A 23417-nucleotide genomic window follows, 5' to 3' on the forward strand; every position below is an offset into this window, starting at 1 on the left:
GTATTGCTGGATTCATGACACTTTCTCACACTCTCTCACTTGCTTTCATTTTACTATTCAGGATGGTACTTCTAGGCTTTATTGACATGTTTTACCAGTAGTTATTGCAATCCTTTCCAGCAGTCTCACTTCTGTCATGTTTCAGTATTTCCACAGGGATATATTTCACACATGTGATTTCATCATCTTCTGCAGCTATACTTTTCAGCCTGCTGCAGGTTGTGTACTATTTTCTTACAGGCAGGGCATTTTTTTTCAGAATATATGTTGGACAGTTTCATGTTTAGGTTAAACTTACAGGCTGAAACACACTTTTGTAATCAAGCAATACTTGCATACACTTTCACACTGTTACTTGCAGATTCTATTCCTTACTGACTACACTGCACTCTTTTGCTGACTGTCATACTTTTATATTTCTTTACAGTTACTGGTAGTGGATTACTGACCTGCCTGGTGGCGCAACCGCACCAGCCTATCGCCATAGGCTCTACGGTTCACAGAACGGACACCTGCAGCTGTAATATAAATGAAGTAATATTGGAATACACATCTCCATAATATCAGCTAGTTTAATTTCTTACATACATAATTAAATGTTACTTACTCAGTAGTGGGTGTTGGGTGTTTGCCAGGCCTCCTGGATCCAAAGGTTCAGTTGGTCCTGCTTGCGTCTCTTCAGGTCCGCATGGTGGTGACGGACCTGTTCACCAGTCCTTGGAATCCCTGTGGCACTGGTGAGATCATGAGCCAACCGGTCCCACGCCTCAGCCCTGTATGCTCCCCAGAGGACCTGGCCCTGCATGAGTTGGGCCTCATGATTATGGACTAGGAGCCAGACCATGTACCTGGACTCCTCAACACCCCACCTCTGTGCTCGAAAGCGACTACCCTCTCCTACTCCTGTCATTCTGCCTGCAGGTCAGTTCTACAATTGTTTATGCTGTGTATTCCCGCCTATGGGGCTTATATAGTCCGTTTTTCCCACACATCTGTGATTGGCCATTTTGGAATTGTATCAACTTCAGTAAACCTGCATTGTCATGCTCTAGTTTGTATTCATTCCTATATATTAGCTATTATTGCATTTACAGGTACTGCTGTCATGGCTTAGTGGTTCTGTACCTTAACTATGGTGTATAGTATCCTGGGTTCAAACCTGGCCACTGCTTTTTATTTTTCATGACTGTCTAGACATGCTGAGGGGTGTGTCTGTGTAAAGGCAGTTTTGATACGGCTTGCTCAACGTTGCCCGTCGGTTAGCTTGTTTGCGTGGTGCGCAGCTCCGCGCAAACCGGATACGCTGGTTTAAGCCTCATTTGGCTAAAGGCACGCATATTACGCTCAGCTCAGTTAGGGGCACATAGATTTAGCATGTTAGACCACTGCTCAGCTACGGGCACTCATTTTGCACCAGTTAAACCACTGCTCATCTACGGGCACATGCACTCACTCTGTTAAACTGTAGCTCAGCTATGAGCACATCTGGCATTTTTACTTCTTTTGTTACCTCACATGTCTTCAATATAAATGGGCTATTTCATTACATTTTACATAAATTGTGGTTTTATGTGTACATATTTGTCAGGGACTTGTTTCCTGCTCATTTTGAAAAAAAAAAAAATTGGTGTTGTGGGGGCTCGAACCTTGAATGCCTGCTCTTCAGCCAACATCTCTACCGCTACGCTATTGCTTCCTAGCTTATTTTGCATATTTAGTTCTTATATGCTTTCCCACTGACTGCTAACTGTAGCTGCACTACACGCCAGCATAAGCAGCGCACTCACGGTTAAACATCTTTACAATTTTTAAAAAAAATATAACATGTTCATTTATATATATTTTATGTTCATAGTATGTGGGGGCATGTGTTGTGTTGTGTTTATTCACATTTCCGTGGACTCTGTTGTGGGTGTTTACTTTGGGCACTTTTACACTTCTGGGGGCGTGTCCGCCTGCAGGGCTCAGCCTACAGACACGCCCCCTACAGTCTTACACGGACCGTGTTAGACTCAGGTGTGATTCAGCATGCTCTCATGAATATGCAAAGCATGCTGACATCACTCCGTTTAACTGCAGCCTCCGTGTAAGAGTTATAACTCTTACACGGAGGCTTCGTGAATCCTGGGGCATGTCTCTTTAAAGACTCACATAAACTTCTTCCCCATAAATAAGCAAACATTCCTAAATGAAATGAGATGTATATTTTAAGATACTAAAAACAGAAACATTTGTTAATACCTGGTGGTTTAGTGGCTTCAAATCTCAACTGCCAAAGGCATTCCCTCACTTCTAGTAATGTTTTTAAATGACCATCATGCTCATGTTCAGGTTCTCTGTCAATCACAAAAAATAAAAACCTCCTAAAATTTGTACATTGACCACTATGAATGTATAGGGCACTCATGTTCTTTTTGTTTTTAATATCCGTGGTGCGTTCCAAAATTTGCTGTCTTAATTTATGTGTGGTTTTTCCCACATAAAATGTGGGACAACCCAAACACATAGCCACATATACCACCACACACGTGTTACAGTTACAGTAACCTGGGTATCTAACTGATCTCTTGTAGTAGCTGATGGATACATATGGGCCATCGTTGATGTATTTACAAGTACTACACATACCACACTTACTCATACATATATACAAATGTTTCAAGCACGGGCATTAAAGCCCTTCTAGCTTACCAGTATGCCAAAACACTTGTTCCCATAATAAATGCCCAGGCTGTTCTTAAAAATATCTAAACTAGTACTTGCTTTAATGTAATTTAGTAGTTTGTTCCAAGCATCAGCTACTCTGTCAGAGAACCAATTACTACACTTCTCATTTCTATAGAATCTTCTATATAGGTTATCTGATGATTCTCTAGTACTTTTTGATAACCCCAAACATTCCCAGAGGTAGTTGTCCCAAAAACCACAAAAACCAGCATCCAGCTTCAATCCTGTGGAGAGATAATATATGAGATTGAATACGAGACTGTGTTGGACAATGAACATGAGGTAGACAAGATTGTGAATACTTGTAAGCATTTGCTGATTGATGGTTTTTCCATTTATAATTTTACTTATTTGGGCATTTATACTGAACATTTTTCTTTGCTAAAAAAGTGGTTTTCATTCATACCACATTACAGATTTTATATCGGAAAAGTGTTAATCAATTTAAAGGTTTTCACCAGGCAATTGAATTTAAAAGTTTATTTTTCGAACAATGGTAGCCCTCTTATTAACAATGTGTTGGCTATTAAAAAAGTAATACTTTTATCCCACGCATTAAATCAACAGTCATGGTATTTGAGCGTTTATGTGAACATCAAATGAGGAGGTGTATTTCAGCTGAAAAAGCATTTTTAGACAATTTAGTGTTGAATGAAAAGTTTTGTCTTAAACAGTTAACTAGCACTAATCAATACAGAGTAATGAAACCAAACGGGGGGGGGGGGTAGATATTATGTCAAACACTGATTATATATGTAGAATGCATGAGAATTTGAGTAACACAGACAACTATGAAAGGGTTTCCAGGTTTGAAGTATATATATATATATATATTCCCACATTTATGGGCAACTGTATGAATTTTTGTGTGAGGGAATTATTACGGATACTGAATATAAATATATAGTTGTTGATACACCTGTTATTCTGTCAGATTTTGGAATCCCCAAAATTCATAAAAATATGAATGTACCCCCATTTAGGCCAATAGTTGCTGCAAGAGGTTCAAAGACCGAAACTTTAGCATCTTTTGTTGAGATTTCTTGTAAAACAGTCTTGGATAATATACTACACATTTTGAATAACTCATAGCATTGTCTTGATATTTTGAGAAAGCTTGATAGTAGAGAAGAATTTTGGTTTGTCAAGGTGGACGTCAATAATTTGTTCTCGGTGATACCCCATGAAGTAGGTTTAGAATATTTTGATAGAAGTTTGGATGTTTGGTGGCCTACACAATGTTAAAAAGGGTTTATTATTTGATTTAATGGAGATGGTTTTGTTGAACAATTTTGTTTTGTTTGATGGGGAATATTTCAGGCAGATTATGGGAGTTGCAATGCGTGCAAGAAATGCCCCATTGTTTGCTTAGTAGTAGCAGAATGGGAAGCAAGTTACATTTTTACTTCCCGGTTTATGCCTGAAATTATTACCTATTTGTGCTTCCTGGATGATATACTCATTCTATGGAGGGGCAGTAAGGAGTCAGTACATGAATTTATTGATTATCTCAACAACAACACTTTTTTTTTTAATTTACTAGTCATGTTAACTATGATAGAATTGAATTCTTAGATATTTTGTTATACAAAAGTAATGACGGTGCTAGGCTATGTTCCAACATTTTTCATAAAAGGACTTATTCAAATAAATTTTTACATTTTAGTAGTTGCCATCCCTACTTCCAGAAGAAAAATAAACGTAAGACTCTCTAGACTTATAAGTGAGGATGAAACATTTAAAAAGGAAATGTTTAACCTCATTGATTTGAAGCCACTAAACTACCAGGTATTAACGAATGTGTTTCTATTTCTAGTATTCTAAAATATAGATCTCATTTTATTTAGGAATGTTTGCTTATTTATGGGGAAGAAGTCTATGTGAGTCTTTAAAGAGATGTTGTATTTCATTACTTTTTATTGTATTAGTTTCATTGTATTATTTACTTTTCCATTTTATTTTTAGTGTTTATTAAGTAAAGTGTACATTTCTTTAATTGTCGTTAGGGGATGTATCCAGGTATTTTGAATGTGTGAATTTTATTGGGTAGCACTGCAAATGATTTGAGTATTTATTGTAATGTTCTTGAGCAAGTTAATTAACTCTGAAGAAGCCCAGATTATGTACAGGCAAAAGTGCTTAGTTGTTCAATAAATGGCCTTGTTGATTCTCAGCTGGCTTGTGGATATTTTACATCTTATTAGTTTTGTTACCCTTGTGGTACAATATTTCTTTGGTTCCTAGGATGACAGGTTGCTGGGCATCCAGCCACCTCTCTCTTTTAGGATCTCAAGGATTTCTCTACATGGGAGATCTTCAGGAGGTGACCATGGGGACCCTTCTCCTTCATCAAAGTCCATGTCTTCCATGACCGTCTCCTCTGGGGAGTCTTAAGTGTTTCCTCTTATATGTCTTCATCCCATGGACCTCTTCAGTGGGATTCTCTGAGGACATATTGGAAAAAATTAAAATACCCTGAAGCCTGGGGGTCTCGGACTGGCTATCCCTGTGGTAGAGTGATGAGGCTCCGAGCTCAGAGATATCTAGGTAGAAGGCTGAAGATCGGAGGGGTTGGATCTCTCCATTATGCTGAGGCAGACAAATCCCTCTTCAAAGTCTTGAAGGCAGACCTCCCCAGAGAAAGAAAAGACCTCGGATCTGAAAAGACAAGCTTTTGGACCGCTGTCCTCCCCTGCTCTGAAAGCAATCTCCACAAGGTGGAAGCCGGAGACAAGCTATCCAGTGCTGAGGATCCAAGGTGCAGAGATGGCTCCAATAACTTCGGAGTCAACTCCAATACCTCAGATCTGACAGGAAAGCTTCAGTTCCAACAGCTTTCCAGATCCGAATGAACCAAAGCGCTTAGAGTAAGCTTCGGATCTGAAGACACTGTTATCTTTGGATCTGAGCCCGACAGAACTGGACAGCTCAGATCCAGGGACTCTGATACAGTTGCAGGAATAAGAGGAGGAACTTGTAGTGGGGATGTGGTTGGAGAATGGACCTCCTGACCTGAGGCAGTAGGAGCTGGTAAAACACCTGTCTGACTCTGCTCCGAGAGGATATGCCACACTACTCTTTCCACATCTCCATCCATCAAACTTCTGCAAAAATTAGTAGAAACAATTGAGAGTGAGCTGGGACAGTTGTGCTCCAAGAAAGGTGAGGGCACCCTTGAGGGCACTGGATCCACAGGTGGCGAGCATCTTGTTCTGGGTAGGTGAATAATACTTGAACTGGTACAGCTGGAAATAGTCAGACCCAATACCTTTTTGTGGATCCAAGGAAGTCAGGTCCATCAATTTTTTTTTTTTTCGGATACAAGGGTAAGATTGGATACATCTTGGCTCTTTTCTTGGATGGCTCTGAAACCGTGGAAGATGTAGTTTTGGGAGACTGATCTCCAGATATAGCCTTTCCAAAGGCAGAAGGTAATAAGCCTTTAAAAATAAGCTTGCTTTTTCTGTTCTACAAGTGCCCTGGGGTTGAATCCATAGCATATGGAACAATCTTCCAGAAGATGTAATGGTCCCAGACCGTGCACAAAATACTACAAAATAGCTAAATTTGCTACAGGTTCATCATACTGCACCCACCACTGCTATGCACTTAAAGAGCTAAGTTGACTTGAATTCCCCCACTATCTTGACTACCAACATCTTTCCTTTGCACAAAAACTAATACACAAGACTGATAGCTTTTCTGCTTTAAAATCTACTTTGCATACCCACACTCTCACCAGAAATCTCCACTCTGCTGACAGACAACTTATAAATATACACAATCGCAATAAAAGAGCCAGCCAATGTCTCTACTCTTATGCCATAGCTAAACTATGGAACAATCTACCAAGCAATATTACAAGTACAGATAATACCTAAAAGTTCAAGCTTACACTAAAGAAATACCTATTCAACTAATGGATCTGCCCATTCCCTACAACAAATATCTAAACCCCACCTTCCTATTTTTCTTTGTCTCTCTCCACTTATCTTTCTCTCTACCCTCCTAATTCTACTTTTTTCTCCTTTCACACCCTCATACCTGTCCCACTCTCTCTCTACATTTCCCTTCCCACTAATTCCTAACTTCTTAAGATAACACACTAAAAATCTCCCTAACAACTTATTCTTACATTTAAATAACACTTTTACTTCTATCCTTTAACTCCTTTGAGTTCACAAATTTCCTTAAGATTAAACCTTCCCTCTAAAACAAACACGTATGTACCTTTTCTAGTGCCTCCTATCCAACTTATTTGCTATATATTGTAAAAAAAAATCTTAGTGATGTTAATCTTTTCAATCCAAAATGTTAATTTATATGTACTTTTTTATCTCCTATTGTATCTTATACATCTACCCAATGGTATTTTTAATTTTTAATTTGATGTTAAATGTTTTACTGCTTTTGTTAACTTTTCTATCACTGTTGGAGCTTTTCTCCCCAGCCTTCCACTGAAAATGGGTCTCTGACCTAGTCGGACTTTCCCAGTTACCAAATGTTAATAAATAAAATAAATAAAAATTCTTCCTCACCTAAAACAAGGATACTTAATCCAGACCTGCTCCTCATTTTCCCAATGTATCTAAAAAGAAAATGCAGTTATAACGTAAGTCCTTGCCTTTAGTGTGGGCTCCTTTAATGCCTCAGCTGACTGAGGGTGACTCTGTAGTGGCTACTGCTGCTTCCTCAGACCACTTGCCTATTTTCCTCATTCCCTCTGGTGAAGCCTTGCACCCTACAATAGACCAGGGGTCGGACATATCCTCTGTGGCTGTCCCAGAAACTGATATGCACATGACAGAACCATCCATTTTAGATAAGATATATAGCTTGAGAGGGTTTTCTCAAGGTTCTCAAGGTTCATAGGCTCACAGGTGAGTACTAGGTTAGTTGCCCTTATGGGCCATTTTAAGCCTAGCCAATTCCCCATAGGTGAGACTCAAATCCTGTACCTTGTGTCTGTGAGGTAAACACCTTAACCATTATGCCAACCCCCAACCCCAGGGAAAGAGACCACTAGCTTGGGATGTTATGCATCTTCCTACTCAGTCTTTCTTTAAGGATGTCTATAGGGAAGAGAAACATAAAGTTAATCTGCTGGCAAACAAGGAGATGATTTTTGTTTTTAAGGATGAAGTGCTTTCCTTAGCTGTGAGTTTATTGCAGTCTGTCAATTCTGGGTGCCAAATGCCTCCTTCAAATTATTATGTCCCTACATTTAAGGAACAGGATGCTTTTTCTGATGATTTTTATGCTGACAGAGACATTGTGATATCACCTATGGGTTGTATAACCCAAGATTTAATTTTTTTAGATAGCTAGCCTGAAAATGTACCAGTGGTGGCTTTCTCTTTTGCTGAAACCATTACTAGACTGAGGGATGTATTTTCTTGGGAAGAAGTAGATGTTCTCCCGATATTGGACAGATACTGTGATTTACTTCAAGAAGAAACAACCTAATACTGCACCCATTCCTCCCATTTTACCAGCATTGCTTTTGAAGATGTCTTTAATGCTCCTGACCTCCAGTCATCTGTACAACAAGCCGGGGTGGTGCAGCGGTAGCATTGATGCCTCACAGCAAGAAATTCTCCTGTTTGATTCTCGGCTGGAGCACCTTCTGTGTGGAGTCTGCCCTGCAGTAGAGTGTCGTTCGAAAGACATGTGTAGAATGGACATACCTTCATTGAAGGTTGGGCATTGAGCTGGCACCCATAAAAAATCTACTGCCAATTATTAGCGGACCGGAGTTCCACTGTGGCAACCCCTAACTGGAAAAAGCCAAAAGAAAAACAATAACTTCCAGTCATCTGTTCCACAGAAGGAATACAAATTCTATAGTTTTTCTATCTAATAAATGTCTCTATTTTCATCTTAATGCAGATTCTGCTGCTATCACGCCTACAGCTCCTGCTGCTAACAGACTGTTATCCACCTTCAGTCCAGTGTCAGGGGATAAACAGTTCAAGTGGCTGGAGAGACAGGGTAAGAGACTTTTTTCTTCCTCCATTCTAGCCTTTAGAATATTTAATTACCAGGGTTACGTCTGGAAGTTTATATTAAGATGTGTCAATAGTTGTGTGAGGTTTCTGTCCCAACTCCTAAAGGTAGGTCTTATGTGAATCACATTGTTTCTAACCTGCGCCAAGTGTCTAAACATGCCTTAAAAGGTATGTATGATTGTGCTGATACTGTTTCTAGGGCTTCTGCTTCAGTTATTGTATTGAGAAGATTTGTTTCGCTACATAATAAAAAGTTTTCAAATGAGCTGAATTCAGAAAGTCTGAGTCCTCCCCCTTCATACAGAGGTTTTACTTAGGCCTCCTGCTGTACAGGTCCTCAGTGGGATGAAATGGGTAAATTAATGCAGGAGTATCTAGAAATGTTCAGGTCTCCAGGTAGTTCCATTAGAAATTTTCAGGTCCCCAGGTAGTTCCATTCCAAACCTTCTACTCCCTAAAAAGATAAAACAAATGGTGTGTGTGTGTGTGTGTGTGTGTGTGTGTGTGTGTGTGTGTGTGTGTGTGTGTGTGTGTGTGTGTGTGTGTCTGTGTGTGTGTGTGTGTGTGTGTGTGTGTGTGTGTGTGTGTGTGTGTGTGTGTGTGTGTGTGTGTGTGTGTGTGTTTGTGTGTGTGTGTGTGTGGGGGGGGGGGTTATGTCCTAATAACAGGCACGTTCCTAAGAAGAAATGGCAGGACAGGATCAATACCAAAACAGAAAAAGTATTCCAAAAAACAGTGAAGCATTAGCAACTGAATGGCTATGATGGGAACCTGGTCACCTTCCCTCCCTGTTCTGCCCCAGCATTGCTTCTTCTTCTACAATATCTGACTTTCATTGCTCCTGTCTGGTATCAGATAGTTTCAGACAAATGTGTTTTAAAGGTCATCCAAGAGGGTTATAATTGGCAATGGATAGAATTGTCCCCCATCCTCTCAGTCAAACTGAAGGGGCTCTTATTCCATAATGTTTCTGGTCCAATAAAGGAAGCACTCTTGGAGACCAGTTTTGGATCTCTCCTTTCTCAGTCTTTTTGAGAAGATTCCAAAATTCAAGATGACGACCTTCCAATACATGTTAGCACTACCCCCTAGACCACCATGTCATGGTGACATTAGATCTAAAGGATGCTTTCCATCACACTCCCACAGCACACAGCTTCAAGAAATAACACATTATCAATTCTCTGAATCACCCTTTGGGCTATCTGCTGCACCAAGAGTGTTCATCAATGCCTATCCTCAGTGGTGACCCAATGCAGACAGCAGGGCATCCACATTTTTCTCCATTTAGACTACTTGCTTATATGTGCAGAATCTTTGCACAAATGCCAAGAATCCTTAACAAAGGATCCTATTCATTCAGTCCATCTGATTCAATATACAGATCTTAGAGCTGCTTGCCAGATCCAGCCTGGCAGCATCAGTGCTCTAGCCTTCAGCCCCTTAAGAAGAATGTTCCCTCCCATAATGCATCTATCTCCCTAGTTACCCAGCTCTCATTTGCCATCTTTGTGACCAGACCCGTTCCCTGTAGCTAAGTGCTCCATCTCTATTTTTGAATTTCTAACAATTCTTTCAAATTATTTTCTTACTAGCCTAAAGTTAGTGCCCTTAAGGCTGTATAATTTCTGTTGTGATGTTCAGACTTAGAAATTTAGAAATAACTTACCTTATAATGGTTCCTTCCATCACAGTGCTTTCTCGCTGTTTCTAGTTGTTTACTGTTAGAGTCAAATATTTTTTTAGTAGATAGCAATTAGGTAAGTAGCTAACTTCTTAGTCATTGTGATTTATACATGTTAGACTAGCTTATGTATCTTAATCTCCTGTAAAAATAGCTTTATTAGAGTTTTAATCTGTTTGGATTCCTCTCTTCAGATATATATTCAGCTAGTGTTTTAAAATTTTGCTGTGTTGTTGTTGCTGTTGCTGGTGAAAGTGTTTTGGATCCCATTGTGGACAGGCAAACTATTTTTAAGAAATGTTCAATGTGTGGATACAAGATCCCACCTCAGGACCTTCATGATGTGTGTGTGGTCTGTCTGGACATCACTCATCTCTCGGCTGACTGTGAGATTTGCAAGGGGCTCAGCTCATGAACATTAGCCGATAGGAAAAAAAAAAACTGATTCTGAAGAGGTCACACCCCTCCCCCTAAATACGGTGTTGTCTAATACTAAAAAGTCCACTGAGAAACGCTCCAAGCCCAAAGACTTGGATCCAAAGAAGAAACATGGGGATACAACGTCTTCTACCTCAGTGCTGAGACAGGTAAGACTAAAAGGCTCAATAGCCCACACTCCAGTTTTCAGCCCCCTCCAGATCCTATCCTGTTGGAGTGGATTATTTTACTGAATCTCTTAGGAAGGAATTTTCTGTGGGCAGATCTGATCAGCACCCTTCCTCCACATCCCACTTGGTGCTTTCAAACAGATCTTTCAAGTCCTACAAGACAGATGTGGACCACTTGATGCTGAAGAAGTTCTTGAGGACTTAGACAGAAATGGCAGTCACTCTTTGTTCCAAATGTAGCTACATCCATCCCCATTTTGCCCCAGTTGTAATTCCTTCACCAGTCTGCACTTCGGCTATGGTGTCTTTGAATCTATCCCTTCTCCTGGAGCCTGTGCCTTGATGCAAACCTCTCTCTCTTAGCTTCAGCACAGAGGTGTTTGGATCCAAATCTTGTTGGGGCCAAGACAGTCTCAGGACTGAGGGGTAGAGCTGGTGTGTTTGATGCCAGCATCTGACTGATTAGTTTTGGACTGATGATTCTGCTGGGCTCTGTGGCTCTTGACTCTTCTGTTCTGACCCCTTCATCAGAGCCCCCCCCCCCAGTCTCAGACTGTCCTCCTGCTCCTCCAGCTGGAAACCTCCCTTCAAGGGGAGGGTCAGACCCAGCAGTTTGAATACCGTCTTCAGATCTTGTTGAGGTAGGCTCAGCTTTTCAGGTGCTGTGCAGTATGACTGATTCTCCTGCTAGAACCACTGGTTCCATCAGATACTGTTCCACTCACAGACTCTCTTCCTATCTTGCCGTCTTCTCTTCAAGTGTCCACAGATCACAGCAGTGCTATGAGCCTCAATCTCCCCTTCTCAACAGCAGCTTTGGTTCTCTGAGGTGTCAGGTGACTCATCCCCTGACTTACCAAAAAAGAGGACATGCAAAAGGAAGCACCTAGACTTCCTTATTGAATGTCCAACTTCAGATGCTGATGTCTAGGATTAAGAGGGCTCCCAACAATCCCCTCTGCAGGATGCCTCATTTGATGAAATTTTGGAGTTAATCCGCCAAATGGGTGCTTGGCCTGTAGATCCCCCCCAAGGATGAGATGGTACTGATCAAGGCTTATGGCTCATCACCATCTACATCCTGGATGGTACCTCTGGCAAACACACTAATTAATCTGGCAGTCCAGAGTTCAAGGCAGGAACCAGATAACTGTGAAGAAGTCCTCTGCAAACCTGACAGAATTCACTGCCTCTAAAGGACAAGCAACACTGGTATAAATTCCCAGCCATAGGCTCCATCATTGTCACTGCAGCTATAAAAACAGAGCTATCTGAAGACTTTTCCTACATTCACCCACCCAACAAGGAATCCAGGGTGATAGACAGACTAGGGAAGTTGGCATATTCTTCAGGCACCTTCATTTTAAGGTCCTCGAACAATGCCACAACAGTGAACAGGTTCCAGAGACAGCTAGCTCAACAGGCTTTATCTACTCTGAAGAACAGCCTCATGACAGAGTCTACTGAACAACATTAACTAGTATGTCTAATGTAACCAACTTCTACATGAGCCTAATGCACAGTGTGACAGACGGAGTAGCTAGGGCAGCCAGATTTGGCATAGAAATGAGACACCAAGCATTGTTGTACCTAAGCAAGCGTGCAGACAGCTTCAAGGTTTCCTTCACTAACAATCCCTTTGACAGATCATCCCTGTTTGGTCCTTCAGTGAAGGAAAGGATGCAGAAGTCTGAACAAGACAGTTAAGAGTCCTTCTGCTACAGGAATACAGATCAAGGTTCCAGAGATTGTATAGGAGGACCTGAAAGATGACTTGACCTCTACAGTTCAGGAAGTCTAAAAGTCAATCATTTGATTCAACTACTGTCAGGTGCAGCCCCTTTAATGGACACCAGCCTAGAGGCAGAGTGGTCTACAAATCCAGGGCTACAGCAGTCCTTTTTTGATTGTAAGCAACAGTATCCCTGAAAGTCTAACCAACTGTTCTACTCTGGAGGTACTCAAGGGACAGCTTTCCTTTCAATTCATAGTGTGACAGGCCATCATACAGGATATGTGGGTTACAGTGATAATATCCAGAGGCTATTAAAATGGGTATAACTAAGAAAATGGTTATTTTAAGCTGAGACACAAGATCTGAATTACCTAAGCATGGTAAAGCCTTGTTAACTTTAATTCTGGTATCTGCCAAAAAGCAATTTCTAGAAAATGAAAATCAAGGTATAAACCAACTGTATTTGAAGTACTGAATATTGTAACAAATAAAAGAACTGGAAGTGGGATCTTTAGAAAAGGGAAGTGACAAATCACATATAAATAAATGGAAATTTTGGGAACGATAGATGCAGAATAATCTTCTGGAGGAGGAATGAGGTTTAAGAGGTGTCAGGAACTGGGCAATTTTTGTAATGTTGGATTGATGACAATTATAAAAAAATGAACATATGTGATGCATCACGTATGTAACTAGGAACAGGTTAACATATTTTGTTTTCTTTTATATAAATGTATGTTTGCCTATGTCTTAAGTGATAATTTAAAGGCTGTTACATTCCCATTTCCTAATCCCACAACTGGCCATCAAACCATGCTGGACATTCCACCCAATCAGTAAAAATAGCCCAAAGAGAGATAAACTCTCTCTTAAAAAACGAACAATCAAAGAGGTCCCACAAGACCACATAGGGTCAGTCTTCTATTCAGGGTTCTTTTTGGTTCCTAAGAAAATTCAGGACCTCAGGCCCATATTGGATCTAAGCCTCCTAAAAAATATGTTTGTAAAATTTGCTTCAGCGTGGTCATAGTGCAGTCTGAGGGTGAATGATTGGATGTGCTTCATAGAGCTCCACAATGTTTGCCTTCACACAAAGATCACACAGTAGTCAAGCAGGTTTTTTGCTTCCAGATAGGACACAGTTACTACCAATTCAAGGTCTCTGCTATATGGTCTCACCACAGACCCTAGGGTGTTTACCATTTAGTAAATGCATGGCCGTTGTAGTAGTCCAACTGTGAAATATGGGGTACAAGATCTTTCTCCACCTAGATGATTGTCTTCTAGCTATCCCATCAATGGAGTCCCTTACCAACCTTCAACCTTCCCCCGACCTCAGACTACAAAACTCCACACCCTCATTCAAAAGCCTACTTAAAACATACCTCTTCACCAACCATTTATGCAACTGTAATTGACTCCCTAAAGCCTCGTCCACTTACTATTTCTACACCCCATCTGTCCTGGACAACACAAACAACGCCATCTAACTATACCTATACATGTGTGAGCAATAACCTATATATGAGTGTATATACGTGTGTGTGTGTGTGTGTGTGTGTGTGTGTGCTTTTGTGTGTGTGCTTTTGTGTGTGTGTATGTATGTATGTATGTGATATATGTGTGTCCATGTGTGTGTGTGTGTGTGTGTGTGTGTGTGTGTGTGTGTGTGTGTGTGTGTGTGTGTGTGTTTGTGTGTATATATATATATATATATATTTTATATATATATATATATATATTATATATATATATATATATATATATATATATATATATATATATATATATATATATATATATATATATATATATATATATATATATATATATATATATATATATATATATACACACACACACACACACACACACATATATATATATATATTCACACACACACACATATATATATATATATATATATATATATATATATATATATATATATATATATATATATATGCATACACTGTTAGATACTCCTTGTGTTCTGACTTAAGTGTGTTCTCAAACAATGTGGAAATATAATCAGTGATAAGTATAATTCTTGGTACTTTAACTTTTCAGAGTTCTGCATTGTCTTAATTTTTCCGGAATTATTTTATATATTTGCTGGCATTGTTTTTTTTTTCCTGATCTCTTCAGAAACTGGTTCCTCCACTATTTCCGTGGTGGTGTTAAAGTTTATAAAACTGGTCTAACAGCTTTTTTGTTATCGGATTGCTTCAAGGCTTGCTGATTTAAAATAGTCTCTGTTTATAAATTCCTGCATACACCGTTAGAAACTCCTTGTGTTCTGACTTAAGAGTGCTCTCAAACAATCTGGAGATATAATCGGTGATAAGTATGATTCTTGGTATTTTAACTTTTTAGAGTTCTGCATTGTCTTAATGTTTGCCTGAATTTTATATATTTGTTTCTAGTTAATCACTGTATATTAATCAGATTAGACAATAGTAGTAGAAGTAGCGAACGTAAACTCGTCAAGTCAAAAAGTAATAATAGAAAATATATATAATTCTAAAGCATTACTAAGTATTCGAAAGTAATCCAAGCAAGGCAGGCAAGCAAGTCTGTTTCCAGTCGAAAATCCTTTATTAAATACAGGCAAGTGATCCAAGTAAAACAAACATAGAGTAATAATTTCCTCACAAGCTTTCTAAATATATGTATACTTTTTATCAGGCATGGTAGTGGTTTATTGTGCTGTAAAACAAAGTGTTATTGGTACACATGTTAAATTCACATCCCTTCCCCCATCAGTGTGACATTCGAGCTGGTCCTGCCCTACCTAGTAGCTGTCATAATAATATATAGCCCTAATGTACTTTAATAGTACATCTTATTTAACCAAATTATTAAGTAGATTATTAAGTCTGTGATTTTATACAAGGCAATATACTACATGTCTGGAAATATATCAACCTTAGTTCATTTTGCGATCAAAAATTATATATAAATATATACATATACATTTTGCATGTAAAAATCAGTTTCCATTTTCATAACCTATTGTTAACAAAGATCGCTTTCGTTCTTCTAGACTTCTTCAGGTCTGACAAGGGAGGAGGTATACTTGTGACTGATACCACTAGCTACAACCAAAAGATAGAGAACATGTTGGAGGATAATTAGAAGTTATGTACCTACCATAACGTTCCATGTTAGTTGTCTTCTCTCGCCTTCTTTCTTGCTGGATGGGTTCGGAGCCGATCCTCGGCTCCGACTCGGAACTTGCTAAGCTCGAGAGTCACTTTTATCAGCTCGAGGCAGCCCCATATCCCATGATGCAAGGCGGTAAATACCCAGATCTCGTTTGGTACCTAGAGGGAAAACTGTCTAGCATAAAAACTTTCCACTAAGGAAAGAAGAGCAACTAGCCTAAAGGGCTGTAAGGGGAAACCAGATAATTAAAACTAGAACTAGCTGGTGCCCAAGGAAAAAAAATCTTCCAGAGACAAGGGAGATCAAGGTCTGTCCAGGCAAGGGGGACAGGAGGGAGGGTCGCAAGAAAGAAGGCGAGAGAAGACAACTAACATGGAAAGTTATGGTAGGTACATAACTTCTAAATGTTAAGTTGTCAATCTCGCCTTCATTCTTGCTGGATGGGACCCCGTCCCTAGCACCTCTATCCTGGATGGCTCAATGGAACAGACTCTTGAGAACCGTGGAACCAAAACTGGCCCTACTCCTGGAGGCCAAATCCAATTTGTAATGAGAAACAAAGGTATGAGGAGTGGCCCAAGTGGCTGCTGCACAAATAGTATCTAAGGGTAGCCTAGCCTGAAAAGCTGTAGAAGTGGCTAGGCCTCTAGTGGAATGTGCCTTTGGTTTTGAGCACAGTTGTTTGCCCCTAAGTTGATAAATGTCAGAAATGGTGGAAGATAGCCATCTAGATAAGGTCACTTTGGAAACAGGGAGGCCTTTCTTATTTTCAGCATAAGAAAGAAAAAGCTGATCAGACTTCCTGAATTGCTTTGTTCTGTCCAAATAATATCTGAGTTGGCGGTGAACATCTAGATAATGCAATTTTTGTTCCGATCTGTTGGAATAATTAGGAAAAATACAGGAGATCAATGGATTGGTTTAAATTTGTTTTGAAGCAACCTTGGGCAAAAAGGATGGATTAGTTCTCAAGGATACTCTGTCCTTGTGGAAGACCAAATATGGGGGATGAACAGAGAGGGCATGAAGTTCTGACACTCTCCTAGCTGAGGTAATAGCGACAAGGAAGAGTGTCTTCCACGAAAGAAACTTTAGTGAACATGAAGCAGCTGGCTCGAAAGGAGGAAGAATTAAGGATGTCAGCACTAGATTTAGGTCCCATTGTGGAGGAGGACTCCTGACAGGATGTTTCAGGAGAAAAATTCCTTTCAGAAAAGCTTTACAAAGCTTGTGGGACATAATGTTGTGATCTGCAAATCTGACATGAAAGTTCGAGATTGCAGCCAACTGAACTTTGGCCGTGGAAGATGAAGAACCTGAGTGAAAGATTTCCGCTAGAAAATCCAAAACTGCATGAACAGGGGCAGTAAAGGGATCTATGTTCCTCGATTTCGCCCAAAGGGAGAAACGTTTCCACTTGCTTGAGTAAATCCTTCTAGTAGAGGATTTAAGGGAAGCTACTATGATATCCCTAACGGGGTTAGAGATCATAGGAAGCCTGGCTAAGGAAGGAAGTGGAGCATCCAACCTGTGAGGTTGAGAGAAGGAATGGACCGATGCAGCTGACCCGATTGGTGGATCAGAAGATCTGGCACTGGGTCCAGATGCCACGGCTGCACCAAAAGATGACGATGAAGGAACGGAAACCAAATTTGTCGAGGCCAATACGGGGCAATGAGAATCATTTTGGCTCTCAAAACGGTAGCTTTCTGGAGTACCTGTGGTATCAATGGAAAGGAGGAAAGGCATAAAGAAGTCCCTGGGGCCAATCTTGGGTAAGAGCGTCTCTGGGGGGATGGCCTGGAAGTGGGAAGAGAGAGAAGAAGACTGGGCATTTGCTGTTTTGGGGAGTAGCAAAAAGATCGCAACATGGGCGGCCCCACTTCTGAAAAATCTCCTCCACTATAGATTGCTTGAGAGACCACTCGTGAGGCATGAGTATAGCTCTGCTCAATCTGTCCGCTAAAATGTTGGTTTTCCCAGGGATATGCGTTGCTACCAGAAACCGATGAGAGGAGATCGCCCATTGCCAAAGTCTGAGAGCCTCTCGACACAAGGGATAGGACTTGGTTCTGCCCTGCTTGTTGATGTACCATACTACGGACATGTTGTCCGTGTGAACTGCAATCGTTCCTAAGGGAAGAAAGTCATTGAGGGCTTGCAACGTTAAAAGCACTGCTCTCATCTCTAGGACATTTATGTGCAGGTGGTATTCGAATGGTTGCCACGTCCCATGAACCATCCTGCCCTGATAATGACCCCCCCCACCCGATCAGGGAGGCGTTCGTAGTGACTGTGGCTACCGGGGCCGGGAAAACAAAGGGTCTGCCCTGATGGACTTGGGGAGAAGAAATCCATCAGAATAGATGTTTTTTTCAAGTTTGTGTCACCAGGATCTGGTGATGCATGGGAAGCTGTTGGTAGGACCATTGGGTGAACAACATCCATTGAAGGAGACGCATGTAAAAACGGGCCAAAGGAAGAAGAGTAATGGCAGCTGCCATGAGGCCCAATACTTTCAGGACCAGTCTGGCTTGCACCTTTTTGCTGGCAAGGATGATCCACACTTGGTTTTGGATATCTAGGATTCTCTGGCTTGTTAAGTTTGCTGACATCCGAGCAGTGTCTAAATTTGCACCTATAAAAGTAATAGATTGGCAGGGCAATAAGGAGGATTTTTCATAGTTGACCGAAATTCCTAACTGAGTGCAGAGATTTAGGGTGTAATCTCTGGCTTGGAGAAGTTGATGCCTGGTGGTGGCTGAGAGGAGCCAGTCGTCGAGATACGGAAACACCTGGAATCCTAGCCATCTCAGGTGAGCCGTGACCACTGCCATGCATTTGGTGAACACTCTGGGGGCTGTAGTGAGACCAAAGGGCAGGGCTCTGAATTGAAAATGACTGGACCCCAGCCGAAAGCGGAGAAACCTTCTGGAGCGTCTGTGGATTTTTATGTAATAGTACGCATCCTGAAGGTCTATTGAGCACATCCAGTTGTCTTTGCCTAAGAAGGGCAAAATCGACTGAAGTGTGACCATCCGAATCTTGTCTTTTCACCGACTTGTTGAGTCTGCTGAGGTCCAATATTGGTCTCCAATCTCCCGTCTTTTTGGGAACCAAAAAGAACCTTGAGTAGATTCCGGGCTCTAAATGGTCTGTTGGAACTGGCTGAATGGCCCTTTTTTGTAGAAGCTTTGATACTTCTAATTTTGCAATTTCCCTTAGACCGGGTGGAACGTCTGGAAGGGCATTTTTGAGAGGGAAGGGACTTTCCTCGAAAGGAATCTTGTAACCCTTGGATATGATCGACTGTACCCATTTGTCTTGTGAAAGGGAAAGCCAGGCTTCTGGGTACAGCGATAATCTTCCCCCGACTGCCTCCAAGGGTGGACAGTCGGGCAACACCTCAGGGATGCTGGAAGGGCTTGTCAGAGAGGGGCTCTCTGCTGCCCTGGTTCTGCGGACCCCCTCTGCCCTTAGGGCGGCGTCTATTGTTATTACCCCCTCTGCCTCTAGGGGTAAACTGACCACGTGTGTCCGGCGTGACTCCCTGAGATTTTCGGAACCACATTTTTCCCCCCTTCTGTCCTTTGGGGTAAGGCCTAGAAGGGGTGGAAAAGCGGACTCCAAAAGCGGACTCCTACGGCAGAAAGGGTCTTGCCGTCTTGCTAACACCTGGTCAACGTATCCTTCACCTGAGGACCAAACAATGTTGACCCATCAAAGGGAGAGTTTGTGAAGGACGCCTTAAAGGGATCTGCAAAATTACAGAGCCGCATCCAGGACTGACGTCTGAGAGCCACTCCTGTCCCTGCAACTCTACTCGCTCCATCTGCTGCATAAGAAATTAGCCACATGGAGGAGTTGGTTATGGAGTTAAGGATTCTTAGCTGAGAAGCAATCTTTTCCTGAGCCCCTGCATCTGAAGGATCCTGTACTACTTCACCTAATTCTTTAAGGATGTCCCTTTGAAGTCTGGTGAAGTGACATAAATAATTCAGCGAACGCATGGCAAAGGTCGCTGAGGAAAACATTCGCTTACCATACCTGTCCATGGTCCTAGAATACTTGTTAGGAGGATGGACTGGTACGGAAGGATCTGCAAGTTCCTTTTTGGTGGCGGCTGCCACCACCATGGCATCAACAGGGACACCTTTTGTAAGAAATTGTTTCTCGGAAGGGGCCGTAATAAATTTAGAAGGCCTCCTGGGAACTGGTTCCACAGAATCAGGAGATGTACACGCCTTCCAAGCTATCACCTCCATGAGGGGGTCGAAAGGCGGAGACACCCAGGAGGTGGAGGGTCGAGATCCAAAAGCCTCTAGGTATACCGACTCATCCTCGGAGGGATTAATGGAAGGCCAGTTTCCCCTCTGTTTTAGGAGTTCTAGGATGTCTGAAAAAGAGACATCCTCAGAGGGGGATCTTGGGGACCCCTCCGACTCATCCAAGTCGGTATCTGAAGTGGTAGACTCAGGGGAGACTAGGTGCTTCCTCTTACAGGTCCTCTTACGCTGAGGATCTCCTGACGGATCAGGAGAATCCTCAGAAGAGGGGGTTCTTCCCAGTGGGGAAACCTAAGGCGATGGATCTCTCGGTCCGGGAGCAAGAGAGTGGGAAGAGACATCTACAGGCACCATAGAGGGAGGAGCTAAGGGAATAGACTGCTGAATGAGCCTGGGGGCCAGCACACTCCTCATCACCTCAAAGGCTCCCCTCCCAGGGAGATCCGAGAGACCCCGCTCCGAAGAAACGGGGACTCTCGGGCCCACCGAAAGGGAAGGCTCCGAGGCAGATGTCAGAGCCGAGCTCACCAAGGCCGAAGCCCCGAGGGGGAGAGCAGGGTCGGACAAGGGTCCGATGCCACTCGCCCCCTCGGAGCAGACCAGGGAAGCCTGACCGCCGGAGCCCTCCAAGGAAGGTCTCAAGGAGGAGATAAGAGTAGAAGCTGAAGGGGCAGAAAGGGGTGGTATCTGCCCCGCAGCCACAGCAGTGACTATTCCAATAGACTCCGGCTCCGAGCTCTGGAGGAGAGTCGAAGGAGGAATTTGAAGAGGGTGTGGACTTGTAGTCGTCTGTTGAGACGGACTATGAAGCATCTGGGCTAGTGCCTGTGATTTTAACAATCTGCTTACTACTCTCTCCAAATCATGGTCTGAGAGCCTGGAAGACCTAGATGATCGGCTCCGATGGCTCCGTTCCGAAAGAAGAGGGGAGGTCGGAGCCGAAAGTATAGGCTCCAAAGAGGGAGACCTGGATCTCTTCCTCGAAGCCATCGGAGCCGATGAACCCTCGGTTCCAGAAGGAGCCGACAACTTATCGGCTCCACGCCCGGTCAAAGATGTGTCAGCTCCAGCCGGAGCCGACACAGGCAAGGAAATAATGGTATCGGAGCCGGCCGGCACGGATACCGAACTCTTAGATACATGGTGGTCGGAGCCGGTCGGAGCCGACACCAATGTATCAGCCAAAGTATCGGCACCGATAGCCATCGGTGCCGAAGATTTAGTCAAAATAACATCGGCTCCAAAGGAGTCGGAGCCATGGCCGGAGGCTTAGTAACAGAAGCTTGGGCCTTGGAGGTCTTAGAGGGCTGACCCAAAGCAGACTTGGCCGGGGAGCCCTCTGGTTTAAGTAGTCCTCTTAAAATTAATTTATTTCTCCTTGCCTGCAGGACTCTCTGGCTGAAAGAGTGACAAATAGCACAGGAGTCCTGCAGGTGGAGAGGTCCCAGGCCATAAATACAAGAAGTGTGACCGTCTGTCAGAGACATCTTCTGACAGCACGAGTCACACTTCTTGACGCCTGAGACCCTCGGTTCTTTGGACATAGTGAGAACAACACAAACACACTACTCACACAGTCCCAGATTCAGAAAAATTAACTTAAAAAGGGAGAAAAATAAACTCACACACATGCCCTGACAGGAAGGGATGGGAGAGGATTAAAGGCCCAACTCAGTAAAAACAACTAGGGAAACAGTAACTAGGAGCTAGAGACCCTAAAACTATCTAAAAGTGACAAATACACTAAAATATGTGAGAAAAAGAGGGATGGGGTGACTAATATTTGAATAACAAATTACTTACCAAGAGCTGGTAAAAGGAGAACCTCATCAGCGAAGCGGCAAACGAGATCTGGGTATTTACCGCCTTGCATCATGGGATATGGGGCTGCCTTGAGCTGGTAAAAGTGACTCTCGAGCTTAGCAAGTGCCGAGTCGGAGCCGAGGATCGGCTCCAAACCCATCCAGCAAGAATGAAGGCGAGATTGACAACTTAACATTGTGTTGTCATACCCCTTGGGAAAAACCCGGTTCCCTTGAATTACCACATTGATGGTAGTCCACTGAACACAGAAGGCGTTATAAGAGATCTGGGAACACAGGTTGACAGCAACCTCTCTTTTGACCACCACGTTGCCACTGTGGTCAGAAAGTCCTTCTATGTGGCACATCTCATTACTAAGGGTTTTGCATCCAGGAAGAAAGAGGTCATTGTCTCCCTCTACTCTTCCCTCATTAGGCCACTCAAGTACAATACCCCATTTGGCATGTACCTCACTACACACCTGCAACAACTGGAGAGACCTCAGAAGTACCTCACAAAGAGGATCCTAGGCCTTAAACACTTGTCCTATATGGACAGACTCAAAAAAACTCCAACTATTCTATGTCTGATATCGCCTACTTAGAGGCCATCTCTGCTTGACTTACAAAGCTATGTCTGACCCAACTCTGTTAAAAATGCTAGATCTAAAGAAATCCCAATCCCTCCGCACCACATGCTCCAGAGACCTTAACCTCATTACCACAATCAACAGAACATGCTAGAGGGACAGGTTCATAACCCAGAGACTGCCTATGCTGTGGAATAGACTTCCCATACATGTCAAGCAAATAACCTCACTGGCCCTCTTCAAGAGAAATCTTGATGAGTGGATGGGAAATAGAAAATTCACCCTGGGGATCACTCCAGTGGCTCTACTCAACAGAGGCACTAGGAACTAAGGTTGGGTGGCACAATGCCAGGGTAGTCCTATGGGCTAGGCTTGTAAAGGCTCCAGGGCCATTAGCCTCGTACACACCTATGAACCTATGAGAGACACTTATTTTACACAAGGAATCAGACACCAGGTGAAACTTTTGCTGCTTACATAACCAACCTCAGAAACAAAGCTAAGACATGTAGATTCAGTGGCTTAAAAGATGAGCTGATAAAGGACAGGCTTGTGTGTGGTGTTAATAATGCTGCTGTGAGAAAGACTTTGCTTCGAGGCAGTGATTTGACCCTGAGCAAAGTTATTGAGATCTGTAAAATACCTGAGCTGACAGAAAGGCACACAAACATGCTTGCAAGTGATAAGCTAGCTGGAACCAGTAGCTCAAGAGCAAATGTAGACAGCATGCAGCACATGGCTCACAGAAGCAGACCCAAGCACATGGCAGCAGCAGCACCTGCCACACTCACAGGTAAAACCTATAGCAT

The sequence above is a fragment of the Protopterus annectens genome, chromosome 10.part0 (assembly GCF_019279795.1).
Source record: "Protopterus annectens isolate FY-2018-M chromosome 10.part0, PAN1.0, whole genome shotgun sequence".
NCBI lineage: Eukaryota > Metazoa > Chordata > Ceratodontiformes > Protopteridae > Protopterus > Protopterus annectens.